General features: G+C 43.0%; 1 protein-coding gene and 1 pseudogene across 4 annotated transcripts in view; one reads left to right on the top strand and one right to left on the bottom strand.

Annotated features, from left to right (window-relative positions):
• Positions 1-16,884, bottom strand: part of LOC127482723 (golgin subfamily A member 2) — a 252,334-nt gene that overhangs the window by 186,503 nt on the left and 48,947 nt on the right. The gene's annotated exons all lie outside the window — the stretch shown is intronic.
• Positions 1,098-2,227, top strand: LOC138847048 (carnosine N-methyltransferase pseudogene; annotated as a pseudogene).

Raw genomic sequence — 16,884 nt, 5'->3', positions numbered from 1 at the left:
AAGACAGGGAGAGAGCTTGAGAGACAGACAGACATCTTCTATCCTCTGGTTCATTGTCCAAATGGCCACCGCAGCAGTGGTTGGGCCAGGCCACAGCCAGGACATGGAGCTCCATCTGGGTCTCCTACATGGGAGGCATGCACCCAAGGAATGGGACAATTTTTTGCTGTCTTTCCAGCCATTATACAAGGGAGCCTAGATAGGAAGTGGGGTTACAGGTACTAACATTCATGACCTATGGGTGCTGACTTTGCAAGCAGCTGCTTAGCCTGCTGCTCCACAACACAACACCCTAGTTATGTTGTTTTAAATGCTTGATAGAGCAAGTTAATTCTAATCCCATTAAGTCTGAAGTCCTGAGGCATGTCTACACAGTCAGAGGTGGAATGAGGTAAAGGGGACCAGGGCATTGTTTTAGGGGAACAAAAATGAGAACTCAAGGGCAGGAAGGTAAGGGATCAAAGCCAGAACAAGGCAAGCAGGGAGAAGGAAATACTCATGTTTGGAAGCACCGGATGACAGGATGTTTGTCTAATGACAAGTGTGCTCACAGGAGGTTAGGCGCATGCATCTCACTGAGGCACACTGCAGGGTCCTGCACCTACTTGCAGAAGAAGCTAGACCACAGCTTCTTTCCTGTAAATGCAGGAATAGAGTTTGCAACTGGCAGACAAGAAAGCAAAAGTGAAGGGGCTGGGCAGGGTCAGACAGCTAAGCTCCAGTCAGATCACAAAGACTAGAAAGGATGGCTTCAGGTGCCTGGACCCAGCCCTGCCCCGTCTTCCTTAGACCCACCTGCTTTGGTCCAGGGACCAATGGGAGAGTATGAACGGAAGCAGCTCTGCTTTGCTGAGCTTGATGCCCAGAGATGACCCACCAGGCTTACGCTGGGTGTCTGAGCTGTATCTTGGGGAGCCTTGGAGTGGCATACAAGAGCCCTTCAGCTGTGGGAAGATCCCCATTGCCATTGGCCCCAGGAATTATGCCCATGACACATCAGAGTACAGGACCTTGGAAATATTTCTTGGTAATACGTGCACAAATCCTGTCACTGTGCCTTGGGCCAACTCTTACTAAGGCCATGCACAGTCCTTTAACCCTGTGGGGAATGCCAAGGATCCCTCAGCACCTCAGGGGTTCCAGCATGGAGGCAGCACTGAGGAGAGCAGGGAGTGAAATGTGCACTGAGTTTGCAGCAGGTTCATGTTGGCACCATCAAGAGGAGGACGGAGCATCTGCCACCAAGCCAAGGATGGTGGCAGGGATGCAGCAGAGGAGTTTAGCACAGCTTCCCGCCACTCAGCTGCCAAAGGCTGCTGGCCAGACAGCAGCGGCAGCTGTGCTGGAAGTGGTGTGGTGGAATCACTGTTCTCCACCCTGCACTGGGGCTCGGCCATGGCGATGTCCTCAGCTGCCTTGAGCAGCATGGAGGAGGAAAAGGACAGGCTGGAGCACTAGCAATTCTGGAAGATCACAAATGCTCTCAGCCACTATGGCCCCAGAATGTAAGAGTTGGCACATTGAATAGAAAGAGAATTTTGATCACTTCCAGTTAATCAGCAGAAACTGCTTCCTCAATATCTTAACTTTGACAAGATCTCAAACTGCATTGATCCTAATCAAGACATGCTACTGACCATTGTGAACGACTTTATAAATATGTTTGGAAATAAAGGATATGGAGAATATGGAAAGAATGGAAAGATTTCGACAGCATCTACACTTCACATGAAAGTTAAAATCCCATACTGAGACACTTTGTGAGACTGTAGTGAAACTGGCGAAGCAGGATGGGATTCCTGCTACCAGCCAATCATTATAAAAATGTTTTTTAAATTTTCCGAGATATGGGATCCTTCAAAAACAAATATTCCGGTACATGGTGCTAGACTAGAAAGATTGGTCTGGAAAATATCTCTGCTAGGTTGTGAGTGCCAAGGAAAGGAATGGACACTTTTGTGCTTTTCCCCAAGGTTTATACTAGAAAGATGCTCTGAAATTAACAAACTTTATCCCTTGCCCTTAGTTCCCTCAAATGTTCTATGAAGAAAGTACATAATCTGCATGCATCTAGACTGTTAATTTTTCCAGATGAAAGTTTCAGAAAAAGTCTGCAATGTCACAGCTGGTGTGCATGTGGGAAGGACAGAGGCCGACATTGAAAGCCCCTGAAACTGGCACCTGAGCCACCTCCCAAAGGCATTGAAACAAGTGTGGTATGTGGAAGACACCCAGGACTAGAGCATATTCACATAGAGGTGGAGGCAGAGGTCCTGTGAAGGAAAGATCAAACATTACTGCAGAAACCTTCGTGTGTGCCCATTTCCCAATCTGGATACCCAGGAGAGTCATTCATCAAATTCTAGAACACTATCCAGAATATTCTGACGTCAATTATCTAAGACAGTGAAGGAAGGAGTGTGACCTCTTGATTACAGACTGCTGTCCTTTTGCTCTATTCAAGCCTCACCAGGAAGGGCCATTTTCTTTGCACACTGTAGCTGTTCAGATGTTAAACCAAGCCAGAAATACCCACATAGACACATCAAGAATGAGGCTAGGCCAAATGTATGGGCACTCGGTAGCCCAATCCAGTCATTATGTAAAATTAACTATCATACTATGACCACACAGAAAATAAAAAAAAATAAAAACAAGATTAAGGCAGGGTTTTTGCACTCATAGCCATAATCCTTGATATGCATAGTTAGGCAGGAAGAAGGAGGCTGGAAAGGGAGAAGAGGTAAAAAAGGAGCCAAGAGAAGGGGATACTAGAGGGCAGGAAAATGATGAGACTGAAAAGGCAAATGACCAAAGAGAAAACAGTTCCTGAGGGGTGAGCAGAAGGAGTAAAACTCTGGAGTGAGAGCTGTATCTGAAGCCTGAGCCCCCAAGTTTACCTCAATCCCTCCTCCCTCACCCCAAGCTGACCAAAAATATCACTGGGCCAACCAGGGCCCATTTCCCCAAATACAGGAAGAAGGTATCAGAGTAGACATGGGCAGCCATCTCCAAACAACTCTCACTCTCACAAAAGGTTCATCCACAGGCAGCTCCTCAGGACCCACAGCAGTGAAATGGGGGCTCCTGCCTGCCCTCATTTCTGGGCATCTTTGGAATTCAGTTTAGTATAGGAAACCACATCCAAGTAATGAAGGCCAACACATGTGTGTTTGTCTCTCTAGGGACACATACTCACCTTGGATGGCCCTGCATTTGTTGACTGATGCTTCATAGACTGGTCTGTATGATGAACAACCTCACTCATCCAGTCAAACGATGGGTTCAGGAAGTGCATGTACCAACATCGAAACTTGGTTAACAATCTTGCAAGATTTCCAGCTTGGTAGGTCAGCATACCTGGGGTGGTTAGAGCCGACAATTGATTTCCTAGCATGGAGTTCCCTCCCTTCTTCTTCTTCTTTTTTTTTGACAGGCAGAGTGGACAGTGAGAGAGAGAGACAGAAAGGTCTTCCTTTTGCAGTTGGTTCACCCTCCAGTGGCAATTGAACTGCGCTGATCTGAAGCCAGGAGCCAGGTGCTTCCTCCTGGTCTCCCATGCGGGTTCAGGGCCCAAGGACTTGGGCCATCCTCCACTGCACTCCCAGGCCATAGCAGAGAGCTGGCCTGGAAGAGGGGCAACCGGGACAGAATCCAGCGCCCCGACTGGGACTAGAACCCGGTGTGCCAGTGCTGCAGGTGGAGGATTAGCCTATTGAGCTGTGGCACTGGCTATTTCCCCTGCTTCCTCACAGGCTGAAACACTGGGGTTACAAGCTTTCCTGCCTTCTCATCACCTGTTCTTGCCACTATACTCTTGTTTATCTTGTTTGCCTAAAAGCTTTCAGGTGCTTGTAACCTAGCAGTCTTACTTTAAAACATAAATCAAGTTTCATTTCAGTAGCCTGGGCAGAATCAGGCTAATGCCAGGAGCCCAGAACTCCATCTGGGTCCTAAAAATGGTGGTAAATACTCAGTGTTTGAACCATCATCTGCTGCATCCTGGTTGCACAGCAGTGAGCTGAATTGAGAGCAGGGCAAATGGAGTGTTCACATCTCAAATATTCAAAAGAGTCAGGTCCCAGCCAGGCCATAGTTTGGAACCAGGTGGACACCTCCCACTTTTGTGGCAGGGACCCAGGTTCTTCAGCCATCACATGCTGCTGTCTGTGAGCTACATCAGCATGAAAAGCAATCTGTAGCCCTAGCTGTGACTAGAGCCAAATCCCTCAGCTGCAGGGAGGTGCTTGGTGTCATGACATTGGCTTTGAGCCCTTCCCAGAAGAACAGACCCAGATGGGAATTTCTGCTAAGGGAAAAGACCTATCACTTCAACCCATTCACCTGGCTTCTGCTCAGAAGAAATACAGTGAGAAGGGATTGCAAGCCCTTCTGGCGTGTCCACCTGACCTTCCAAGCAAAGCAATGCAGAGCCTTCTTGCCAAAACTGTTGGCATAAGCTACACAATGGAGATGAAGCCAAACATGGACAGGAGTGCACCTTAAATGAATCATGAGTATCTGACTATGCAGTCAATACAAACCAAACTGAAAACAATGTTGCTCCCTCATGTATCTCTCCTATTAATCTGGCTTTGTGGTAAAGAACTCTCAGAGAAGCATCTTATTCCTTTGGTCAAGAGGTCCCCAACATACACAGCTGTATGGTAAAATCGCCAGTGTGAGAATATGCTTTTTCATAGGATTAATAAGGATGGGAAGCTAGAAATCCCGGGAGATATGTTGGTGCTTTTCACAACTATGACTAGCCCCTGCCTGGATCATGCAAGTCAGATCAAGGTTGTGTTGTTTATGTGACTTTGATATACCCAAGGTTTTCCAGACCTCACACATTTCATGTAACCAGATGCATTGTTAACTGTTCGTCATCATCTACCAGGCTGCGAGGGTCCACTAACTTAAGTGACATTCTCATGGGCCTCCGTCAACAGTCCCCAGTTAATCACCCCATGAATCCACTTGGTGTTTGAGACTGACATCAGCCCTTTATATTATCTGTGGCGTACAATCAATGTGTGGGAAAGTATTAATTGTATACACGTCTCCTATCCCTTGGTTTAGAGGTATCACAAAAGTCACCCAGGACACTATTCTACCAAAAAAAAAAAAAAAAACCTGATAGGGTTTAAATAGCACTGTGGTTTCAAAGTGTCCATTAAAAGTTCATGGTTTGGGCCGGCACCACAGCTTAATAGCTTAATCCTCTATCTGCAGCACTGGCATGCTGGTTTCTAGTCCTGGTCGGGGCGCCAGATTCTGCCCCAGTTGCCCCTCTTCCAGTCCAGCTCTCTATTGTGGCCCAGGAAGGCCGTGAAGGATGTCCCAAGTGCTTGGGCCCTGCACCCGCATGGGAGACCAGGAGGAAGCACCTGGCTCCTGGCTTCAGATCAGCGCTGTGCACCGACTGCAGTGGCCATTGGAGGGTGAACCAATGGAAAAAGGAAGACCTTTCTCTCTGTCTCTCTCTCTCACTGTCCACTTTGCCTGTCAAACAAAAAAAAAAAGAGTTTCCAACTTACACTTTCATGAAATGGTGTTCTTACATTCTGGGAAAAAGAAAAAAAAGTTCATGGCTTGGAACTTTAATTATTCAATGGGACAGTTTTTTTTTCCCAAGAACCATTTTTTAAATTTATTTTTTTAACTTTTATTTAATGAATATAAATTTCCAAATTACAGCTTATGGATTACAATGGCTTCCTCCTCATAACGTCCCTCCCACCCGCAACCCTCCCCTTTCCCACTCCCTCTCCCATTCCATTCACATCAAGATTCATTTTCAATTCTCTTTATATATAGAAGATCAGTTTAGCATACATTAAGTAAATATTTCAACAGTTTTTGGACATGGCACCTAGTAGGAAGTGTGTCAGTTATAGAGCTGGAGCCTTGATAAATGAATTAAGGTCTTTTCCCCAAGAGGGAGCTCTTGTTCTTCCAGAACTAAATTTGTTATCACAAGAGTCCCTTGGGATAAAGCCAGGCTGCTTCCTCTGACTTGCCCCTTCTTTTCCTTCTGCTGATCATCTGCTTTCTGCCATAACATGCAGCAGCCTCGGAGCCTCCCAGCTGTAACTGCCAGATCTTGGAACTCCTGGCTTCCAGCACCATGATTCCCAATAAATGTCTATAAATTATCCAGTCTCAGCTAAAACAGCTTATAGCAATAGAAAGTGCAGCACAACAAATAGAAAGGCTGGGGAAATGAAGAATTTATGTTTTTCAGCTGACTTCAGATAATAACAATCCCTAGAGAAGCACGGAAAGCATTTTCAAGAGCCCAGGAATCCTCCTGCATGGCACTTAGCATGCCACTCTAGTGAAAGTCACTGGGGAAGTAACTAGATTCTCCAAGCCAGAGAGCCAACATACACAGACCTGCATGTGAAATAAGGAACTTTCCCCACTTGGTTCTCAAATTTCAAAATGTTAAACATTGTAAGGAATGAAAATCTCTGACTTGCTTATCCCTAGACTTGGATAATTCATCTTAAAAGCACTTAATGCAATTAAAAGCTCAACAAAAGAGAGTTGTTTACTTGCTGAGTAGCTACTAAATGAGGAAAACATCCTGAAGGAAGTGAATTTCAAGATAGAATGGAAGGAGGAAAAGTCCTTGAGTTGGCAGAGGAAGAGCAAAGCATTCTAAGATGCAGACTCAGATGTGCAGAGATATGTAAAGAAATCTAATTCATTGGCCCAGCTGAAACAGCGGCAGTCTCAGCTGCTGTAGATTTTATCCTGCAAGCCATGGGATCCCTGAGGGCTCTGACACCAGAAACAGCAAGGTGAAAGCTTTATACCAGCTAAATGGGGTAAGGCCATTGTAGCCACCCAGATGTCTATAAAGGTGAGGAAGGATCCCTTCTGGGAAAAACTAGACACCAAGCACTGAACAGATCTTGGAGACAGACTTGTGGTCAGGTGTGAGGAGGAGAGAGGTTTGCAAGTGTGAGCCAGGCGTGACGAGCCTGCTTCACACCAGCAGAAGCCAATTCATCCAGAAGTTGTTAAAGATATTTGAGAAGCATCACCAGCAACAGCAGACAGACAACTTTGTGTTGGTTATTTGCTTGAGTGGTACTATATTTATTTCCTGTGTGCTCTATTCAAAATCCCTCCTTTTTTAAAGATTTATTTATTTATTTGAAATTCAGAGTTACATAGAGGGAGGAGAGGTAGAGAGAGAGAGAGAGAGAGAGAGAGGTTTTCCATCTGCTGGTTCACTCCCCAATTGGCCGCAATGGCCAGAGCTGCACTGATCCAAAGCCAGGAGCCAGGAGCTTCTTCCTGGTTTCCCACATGGGTGCAGGGGCCCAAGGACTTGGACCATCTTCTACTGCTTTCCCAGGCCATAGCAGAGAGCTGGATCAGAAATGGAGCAGCTGGGTCTTGAACTGGTGCCCTTAAGGGATGCCAGTGCTTCAGGCCAGGACGTTAACCCACTGCGTCACAGTGCCAGCCCCTCCAAAATCTCTTTACACTCTGTTGATTGAACCAGTTGTAGAAGTGTCTCATTTTAATTAAATTTGAGCTTAGAAAACTAATTTGATGACAATGCAATTTCTGCCTGCCGAGTATATTTTCATAAATTTCTTAGAAAGATAAGCTTAAATCCTCTCCTCTGTTTCAAACATAATATTCTTATTTGACTTTAATGTCAACCGCTGCTATAGCAGCAGTGCCCAAATCATTTTCATAAACAAGGAAAACAGAAAGATGCTGAAATGATGGGCTTGTTGTGATGTAATCTGGTTTAAAAAACATTCTTGGCTGGCGCTGCGGCTCAATAGGCTAATCCTCCACCTACGGTGCCAGCACACCGGGTTCTAGTCCTGGACAGAGTGCCGGATTCTGTCCTGGTTGCTCCTCTTCCAGTCCAGCTCTCTGCTGTGGCCCAGGAGTGCAGAGGAGGATGGCCCAGGTCCTTGGGCCCTGCACCCACATGGGAGACCAGGAGAAGCACCTGGCTTCTGGCTTCAGATCAGCGCAGTGTGCCAGCCACAGCATGCCAGCCGCAGCTGCCATTGGAGGGTGAACCAATGGAAAAAGGAAGACCTTTCTCTGTCTCTCTCTCTCTCACTGTCCACTCTGCCTGTCCAAAAAAAAATTCTTAAAATCAAGCCTATTCCTTTGTACTTTGACAAGATTATGTTAAGAATTACTACATCTATATTCCCTTCTGGATTCAAGATGGTATTCAGAATGCATTAAAATTCATAAATCTCAGGCAGAATTTTAGAGTTTGAAAGAACCTCAGGGTTTTCTATTATCAGTACATCAGCATCTTCGGGACAAATTACAAAGCTTCAGAGAAATGGCTGTGACTTGCTCAGGGTTCCCCAGCAGTAATGGAAGCATGGCAGGGACAAGGCTAGAACAAGGTCTTGTGGGTGTTTTGGGTATTTTTTTATGTATTTTTTGAGAGGCAGAGAAAACAAGCTCCTATCTGCTAATCCAACTTCTCAAATGCAAGAAATTACCAGGTCTGGCCCAGGCTGAAACTGAGAGCCGAGAACTCCATCCAGGTCCTCCCTGTGGGTAGCAGGAACCTAACTACTTGACCCATGACCTGCTGCCTCCAAGGGTGCACATTAGCAGGAAGCTAGAATCTGAAGCTGTGCCTGGACTTGAACCCAGATGTTCCAATATGAAATATGGGCATCCCAACCACGGTGTTAACCAGTAGACTTGTCCTGGAGCAAGGCTTGCTAGTTCCACACTCTGTTTGCTCCATCTCCAGTGTCTGGATTGCAGTCACAGCCTTCTATGCCATTGCTCTATGCTCCAGTTTCTTCCTACCTCTGCAAATCCTTTATAAATGCTACCAGCCAGCTCTTCTATGTGTTTTCATCAAAGTATTCTTTGGTTGAGAAACCTAAAAGGATGGTGTAGATTTTCAGCATTACAAATTTTCTATATCAAGTCTATATCAGCTCATGTGCAAATGTGACACATATCCTTTCTTGGGATTATTTTTCCTCCCAGTGTATATGCCAACTGACTCTGGTGTGATGACTTTTGGTGAAGGAGGAAAGAAGACAATGGTTCACATTTTATAAGATGAGAAACAAAATGTTGTGAGGATCTGACCATCTAGAGAACACCATGCCTGCCAGCTGTGTCACTTGTGGCCATGGCTTTCACCACCCTGACCTGTAGTTCCCTCAAATGTTCCATGAAGCAGGTACATGATCTGGATTCACCTTGACTGTTCATTGTTCCAGAGAAAAAGTTTCAGAAGCTTGTAATGACACATTGTTCTGCATGAGGAAGGGATTCGGGCTGGCCATTGGGAACCCCTGAAATTGGCACTCTGGCTACCTCCCAAAGCATTTTTAAAAAGTGTGATGTATGAAGAACCCCAGGACCAGTGCACATTCAAGCATAGTGGCCATGTGTTTATTGTTAGAAGGAAAGTTGGAGAATCCAGATGACTGAGAACAAAGACAAAAGATCAAGGTAACTCTGGGAAATACCTGTTGCTCTGAAGGTGTTTCCTGAATGTAGAGAGGGAACAAAATTTAATGCCACCATGAAAACCAACTACACCACGACCCTCCTCAGCTCCTGCTCTATTTGAGAGGATGGTGAATTGAGGATGGTTTTATAGTTGTCCATCCTTTCCTTTTATTTCTTATTACAATTAAAAGAGAAATACATAAACATAATTAGAAATAAGCATGTTAGTGCACAGAAGTTATAATAATGGTATCTTTGACCAAGAAAAAAAAAGGGTTGGACTGAGGTGTATAGGAACATTGTCTTTGTGTGCTATTGCAGGTGGCATCAACTCAGGCTAAGTGGCTATGTATTCAGAATGTTATATATAATATACATTTGAGATTTTTTACATATTTGGGGCATGCATCCTTACTGGTGCATTAACTAACAGGCCCAATTCCAACCCCATATTGTCTTCTTGACCCAGTAATTTTCCTCAAAATAATGCTCTTCTTTGTCTCCTATATTAATCTTGCCAAGGTAAGTATTGGTAATAAGAACAAAAGTATCCTAAACATGTACAAATAGGAAAATGAGAAGGGAATCAAAAGTGTTCACTACAAAATTCAAGGAAATGAAGAAAATGCTGTGTGGGTTGAAATGAGATAAAAATAGTCTAAGAGAGAACAAAAAGCGAATGTAAAATTTCAGAAGTAATGTCATAATTATTCCAATATAAATAGTGTCAACACTCTAATGAAAAAGCAGATATCAGAATGCTTTAAAACTAAACCCAACCATACACTGTCTACATAAAATCACTATAGATTCAATAGAAAGGAGGTTCAAAGTGATGGACAGAAAAGGAAATGTAGAATTGTATCATAGGTAAAAAATCCAACTGGTGTGGTTATACTACCATCAGACAATTATATGAGAGACAAAAATCATTGCAGGAGACAAAAAGGACATTACATATTGATACAAATTACTGTGTTAAGAACATATAGGTTCTGGGGGAAGATGGTGGAATAGGGAGGGAGCACATCAAAGGTCCAGTAAGGGAAGGTTCAAAGAGGGGTGAGAATTTGTAGTTTTTAAGGAACGAGAAGCCCTTCCTGAAACTGGGGAGATAGGGTGGACACATGAGGAGGACGTGGACACCTGAAGCACAGGACATCAGCAGGAGTGTGTACACACCAGCGCTGGAAGCCGAGGTGAGACGGGGCACTCGCCCAGCACCGTGGCACAGCCACCGCCACCCCTCCCCCAACCCACCCTGGGATGGACACTGAGACACACACGACTGAGTGGGGGAGGAAATAGAAAACAGAACAGAGTGGCGCCTGCAGAAAGAGTGTGCAATCCAGGGGTACTAATTGAGAGACTGAGTAAGCCAGTATCTCTTGGCGCCTCCTCGGAGCTGCAGTGGGTGGAAAGCAGCCATTTTGTCTGTTTACATTTGGGCTTAAAGGAGAACTGTCTTTGCCTCCACACTAACCTTCGTGGAGTAGAGCAACAGGACACTTCTTGCTCGAGGGAGGGCAGCTCAAAGCCCTGACGCCCACCTACTCAAGTTACAATAAAAAAAAACTGAGTAGCGCCTGAAGGGGGAAAAAGGGCAGCATCCAGAGCTGCAGCGGGCAGAGAGCAGTCATCCTGTCTGTTTACATTCGGGCTGTGTAGAGCAGCCTGCTTACACTGGATATTGGTACAGACTCACAGCAGCCTATAGCAGAGGGAAATCAACCTGAAAAACCACCCAGATGGAATGCCAAAAAACAAAACAAAAACCCGCAACAAGAATATAGAAGAACATATAAACTTGCCAATGGAGCAGGCTAAACCAACCATAACAGAGGCAGAAGAATAAGAAGTTGAAAACATGCCAGAAAAAGAATTCAGAAAATTAATAATCAGAATACTTAGAATTAATGAGAAACAGTGTCAAGAGCTGAATGAAAAACAAGCCCAAGGATTAGAGATCCTAAAGAGAAGCCAGAATGAGATTCTAGAACTGAAAAACTCAATTGACCATATAAAAAACACTGGAATCCCTCGGAAATCGAACAGATGAAATAGAAGACTGAATATCAGAATTCGAAGACAAACTTCCAGAAATAATACAGTCAGTTCAAACGCAGGAAGAAGAAATTAAAAAATTAAAAAATATGGTCAGAGACCTACAAGATTCCAACAGTGTAATGTTCCGATAATAGGAGTCCCTGAGGGGGTGGAAAGAGAGAATGGATTGGAAGGTGTCTTCAACAAAATAATATCAGAAAACTTCAAACAAAGGCAGCTGGATAACAACACACAAATACAACAGATAGCTAGGACTCCGAACAGAGTAGACCAGAAGAGAAATTCACCACGACACATTGTGGCAACACTCAGTTCAGTGACCCACAAAAAACAAATCCTAAAATGTGCCAGAGAAAAGCGACAAATCACATTCAGGGGTAAGTCAATCAGACTCACCCCAGACTTCTCATCGCAAACACTACAGGCAAGGAGACAATGGCGTGATATATTTCAAGTTTTAAAAGACAAACAATGCCAACCTAGAATACTATATCCTGCAAAGCTATCATTTATGAATGAAGGGGAAATAAAGATCTTCCACGACAAACAGAAACTGAAAGAATTTGTATCCATGCGTCTTATCCTACAACACTTGCTCAAAACGTGCTGCACACAGAAATACAAAAACAAGAACTTCACTACAAAAAAAAAAGAGAATGTAGAGTAACCCACAAACAAAGTTCAAAATACATAAACAGCTCGTTTCAGGAAACATGAAGGGGAAAAGACAGTACTTAACAGTAATCACATTGAATGTGAATGGTCTTAATTCCACAACAAAGAGACATACATAGACTAGCTGATTGGATAAAGAAAGAGAATCCATCTATATGCTCCCTTCAGGAGACACACCTTATCAGCAAAGATGCATGAAGACTGAAAGTGAAAGGATGGAAAAAGATACTCCAAGCTAATGGAAATCAAAAAACAGCTGGTGTGGCCATCAGACAAATATCAGACAAAATAGACTTTAACATAAAAACTATTAAAAGAGACAGAGAAGGGCACTATATAGTGATTAAAGGATCTATCCATTAGGAAGACATTACTATTATAAATATATACGCACCTAATTACAGGGCGCCTGGCTACCTGAAAGAATTACTAAAGGATTTAAAGGGAGATATAGACTCAAATACAATAGTAACAGGGGACTTCAACACCCCACTCTCACCAATGGACAGATCAGCCAGACAGAAATTCAACAAGGAAACAACTGAGCTAATTGATGCCATAGACCAAATAGACCTAAGAGATATCTTCAGAACCTTCCACCCCACAGACACAGAGTTCACATATTTCTCCCCAGTACATGGAACATTCTCTAGGATTGACCATATACTAGGCCATAAAGAGAGCCTCAACAAATTCAAAAAAATTGAAACTATACCATGTAGCTTCTCAGACCATAGCACAGTGAAACTTCAAATCAACAACCCAAGAATCTCTACACCATATGCAAATACATGGAGAATGGACAACATGATCCTAAATGAACAGTGGGTCATTGAAGAAATTAAAAGAGAAATCAAAAGATTTCCAGAAACAAATGAAAATGATAACACAACCTATCAAAACCTGTGGGACACAGCAAAAGCAGTGCTAAGAGGAAAGTTTATAGCAATTAGTGCCTACATCAAGAAGCTGGAAAGGAACCAAAAAATTGAACTCTCCATGCACCTCAAGGATTTAGAAAAACAGCAGCAAATCAAGCCCAAATCCAAAAGGAGGAAAGAAATACTAAAGATCAGAGAAGAAATAAACAGAATTGAAACCAAAAAAAAAAAAATACAAAAGATCAACAAAACCAGGAGCTGGTTCTTTGAAAAAAATAAACAAAATCGACACACCATTGGCCCAACTAACCAAAAAAAGGAGAGAGAAGACCCAAATCTGTAAAATCAAAGATAGTAATGGAAATGTAACAACAGACACAACAAAAATTAAAAGAATCATCAGAAACTACTACAAAGAGATGTATGTTAACAAATTGGGGAACCTGGAAGAAATGGATAGATTCCTGGACAAATACAACCTTTCTAAACTGAGCTGTGAAGATATAGAAAATCTAAACAGACCCACAACCATGGAAGAAATTGAATCAGTAATAAACGCACTACCGAAAAAGAAGAGCCCAGGACCGGATGGCTTCACTGCCGAATTTTACCAGACATTTAGAGAACAACTAACCCCAGTTCTTCTCAAATTATTCAAAATGATCGAAAGAGAGGGAATCCTTCCAAATTCTTTCTATGAAGCCAATATCACCTTAATTCTTAAGCCCAGAAAAGACACAACAGAGAAAGAAAACTACAGACCTATCTCCCTGATGAACATAGATGCAAAAATAGTCAACAAAATTCTGGCAAACTGAATCCAACTACACATCAGAAAGATCATTCACCCGGACCAAGTGGGATTTATCCCTGGTATGCAGGGATGGTTCAATATTCGAAAGTCAATCAATGTAATACATCACATTAATAAATTGAGAAACAAAAACCATATGGTTATCTCAATAGATGCAGAGAAAGCATTTGACAAAATGCAACAACACCCTTTCATGATGAAAACCCTAAGCAAATTGGGGTTAGAAGGAACATTCCTGAACATAATTAAGGCAGTCTATGATAAACCAAAGGCCAGCATCATATTGAATGGGGAAAAGTTGGAGGCATTTCCATTGAAAACTGGCACCAGACAGGGATGCCCACTCTCACCATTGCTATTCAATATAGTCCTAGAAGTGTTAGCCAGAGCCATCAGGCAAGAAAAAGAAATTAAAGGGATACAAATGGGAAAGGAGGAAGTTAAACTATCCCTATTTGCAGATGACATGGTACTATATATAGGGGACCCGATAAACTCCTATAAGAGACTACTGGAACTCATAGAAGAGTTTGGTAAAGTAGCAGGATACAAAATCAACACTCAGAAATCAACAGCCTTTGTATACACAGACAATGCCAGGGATGAGGAAGAACTACTAAGATCAATCCCATTCACGATAGCCACAAAAACAATAAAGTACCTTGGAATAAATTTAACCAAGGAGGTCAAAGACCTCTATGATGAAAATTACAAAACACTAAAGAAAGAAATAGAAGACGACACAAAAAATGGAAAAACCTGCCATGCTCATGGATTGGAAGAATCAATATCATCAAAATGTCCATTCTCCCAAAAGCAATTTACAAGTTCAATGCAATACCAATCAAAATACCAAAGTCATTCTTCAAAGACCTAGAAAAAACGATGCTGAAATTCATATGGAGAAACAGGAGACCCAGAATAGCTAAAGCAATCCTTTACAATAAAAACAAGGCTGGAGGCATCACAATTCCAGACTTCAAGACATACTACAGGGCAGTTGTAATCAAAACAGCCTGGTACTGGTAAAAAAACAGATGGATAGACCAATGGAACAGAATAGAAACACCGGAGATCAATCCAAACACCTATAACCAACTCATATTCAACAAAGGACCTAAAACCAACCCCTGGAACAAGGACAGCCTCTTCAACAAATGGTGCTGGGAAAACTGGATGTCCACATGTCACAGTATGAAGCAAGACTTCTACCTTACACCTTATACAAAAATCCACTCAACATGGATCAAAGAACTAGAGACATGCCACGACACCATGAAACTAATTGAGAGCATAGGGGAAACCCTTCAAGATATTGGAATAGGTGAAGAATTCCTGGAGAAGACCCCACAGGCACGGGTAATCAAAGATAAAATAAACAAATGGGATTACCTCAAATTGAGGAGTTTCTTAACAGCAAAGGAAACAGTCAGGAAAGTGAAGAGGCAACCAACAGAATGGGAGACGTTATTCACAAACCACACAACAGATAAAGGATTAACAACTAGAATCTACACAATGATCAAAAAACACCACAGAATCAAAACAAACAACCCAATAAAAATGGGCCAAGGACCTTAACAGACATTTTTCAAAAGAGGAAATCCAAATGGCCAACAGACACATGAAAAAATGCTCAGGATCCCTAGCCATCAGGGAAATGCAGATCAAAACCACAATGAGATTCCACTTCACTCCGGTTATATTGGCTTACATACAGAAATCAACCAACAACAGATGCTGGCGAGGATGTGGGGAAAAAGGGACACTAACCCACTGTTGGTGGGAATGCTAACTGGTAAAGCCACTATGGAAGACAGTCTGGAGAATCCTCAGAAACCTGAATATAGCACTACCACAGGACCCAGCCATCCCACTCCTTGGAGTATACCCAAATGGAATTAAAGGGGTGAAAAAAGCCATTTGCACCTCAATAGTTGTTGCAGCTCAATTCACAATAGCTAAGAAGACATGGAATCAACCTAAATGTCCATCAACGGATGACTGGATAAAGAAACTATGGGATATGTACTCTATGGAACACTATACAGCAGTAAAAAACAATGAAATCCGGGCATTTACAACAAAATGGAGGAAGCTGGAAAACATCATGCTGAGTGAAATAAGCCAGTCCAAAAGGGACAAATATCACATGTTCTCCCTGATCGATGGCAACTAAACGAGCACCTAAATGATACCCATTGAAGTGAAATGGACACTGTGAGAGACAATGACATGAGCAGCCCTTGTCTAGACTGTTGAGGAACAACTTACTATTTTGTTTCCTTTAGTATTTTTGTTGTTGTTGTTGTTGTTGTTGCTCGGTTTGCTCTACACAAGACCACTGGTTGAACTCTGCAATCAATGCACAACCATTCTTAAGCATTTAAAAATTAACAGAAAATTGATCTCTGTGAAACATAGGAGTGGGAATAAGAGAGGGAGGAGATATATAGGACGGCACATACTCACTCAGACCTACCTCCAATGGTGGAACTAGAAATGTGCCAGGGGATTTCAACTCAACCTTACCAAGGAGGCAGGTACCAATGCCAGCAAACTTGGTAAAGTGATAAATATAAATACAGAATTGATCAAAAAGATAGGGTAAGTGTCGAAGAGATTACACAAATAAGACCAGTGTAAGCAAATAATGAAGGACAGAATTAAAAGGGAGAGAACGATCCTGCAGGGGAAACAGGACACACAGCAGACTCATAGAATGGCAAATGCCCAAAACAGCACTCCTGCCTCAGAATCAACCCTTGGGACATTCGGATCTGACTAAAAGGTCCATGAGAGTCTCACAGGCATGGAAAGCCATGACACGGTGGCAAAAAACAATCTAAATGAAAGATCCTGGTGAACAAGACCCCAGCAGAAGGAACAGGCCATCAAGGAGAGAGGCGCCTTTCTCTGAAGGGAGGAAGGAACCGCCACTGTGATATGGCCTGGACTAAACAA

The sequence above is a fragment of the Oryctolagus cuniculus genome, chromosome 19 (genome assembly GCF_964237555.1).
Source record: "Oryctolagus cuniculus chromosome 19, mOryCun1.1, whole genome shotgun sequence".
Lineage (NCBI taxonomy): Eukaryota > Metazoa > Chordata > Mammalia > Lagomorpha > Leporidae > Oryctolagus > Oryctolagus cuniculus.
This window is presented reverse-complemented; position numbering and strand designations above follow the sequence as displayed.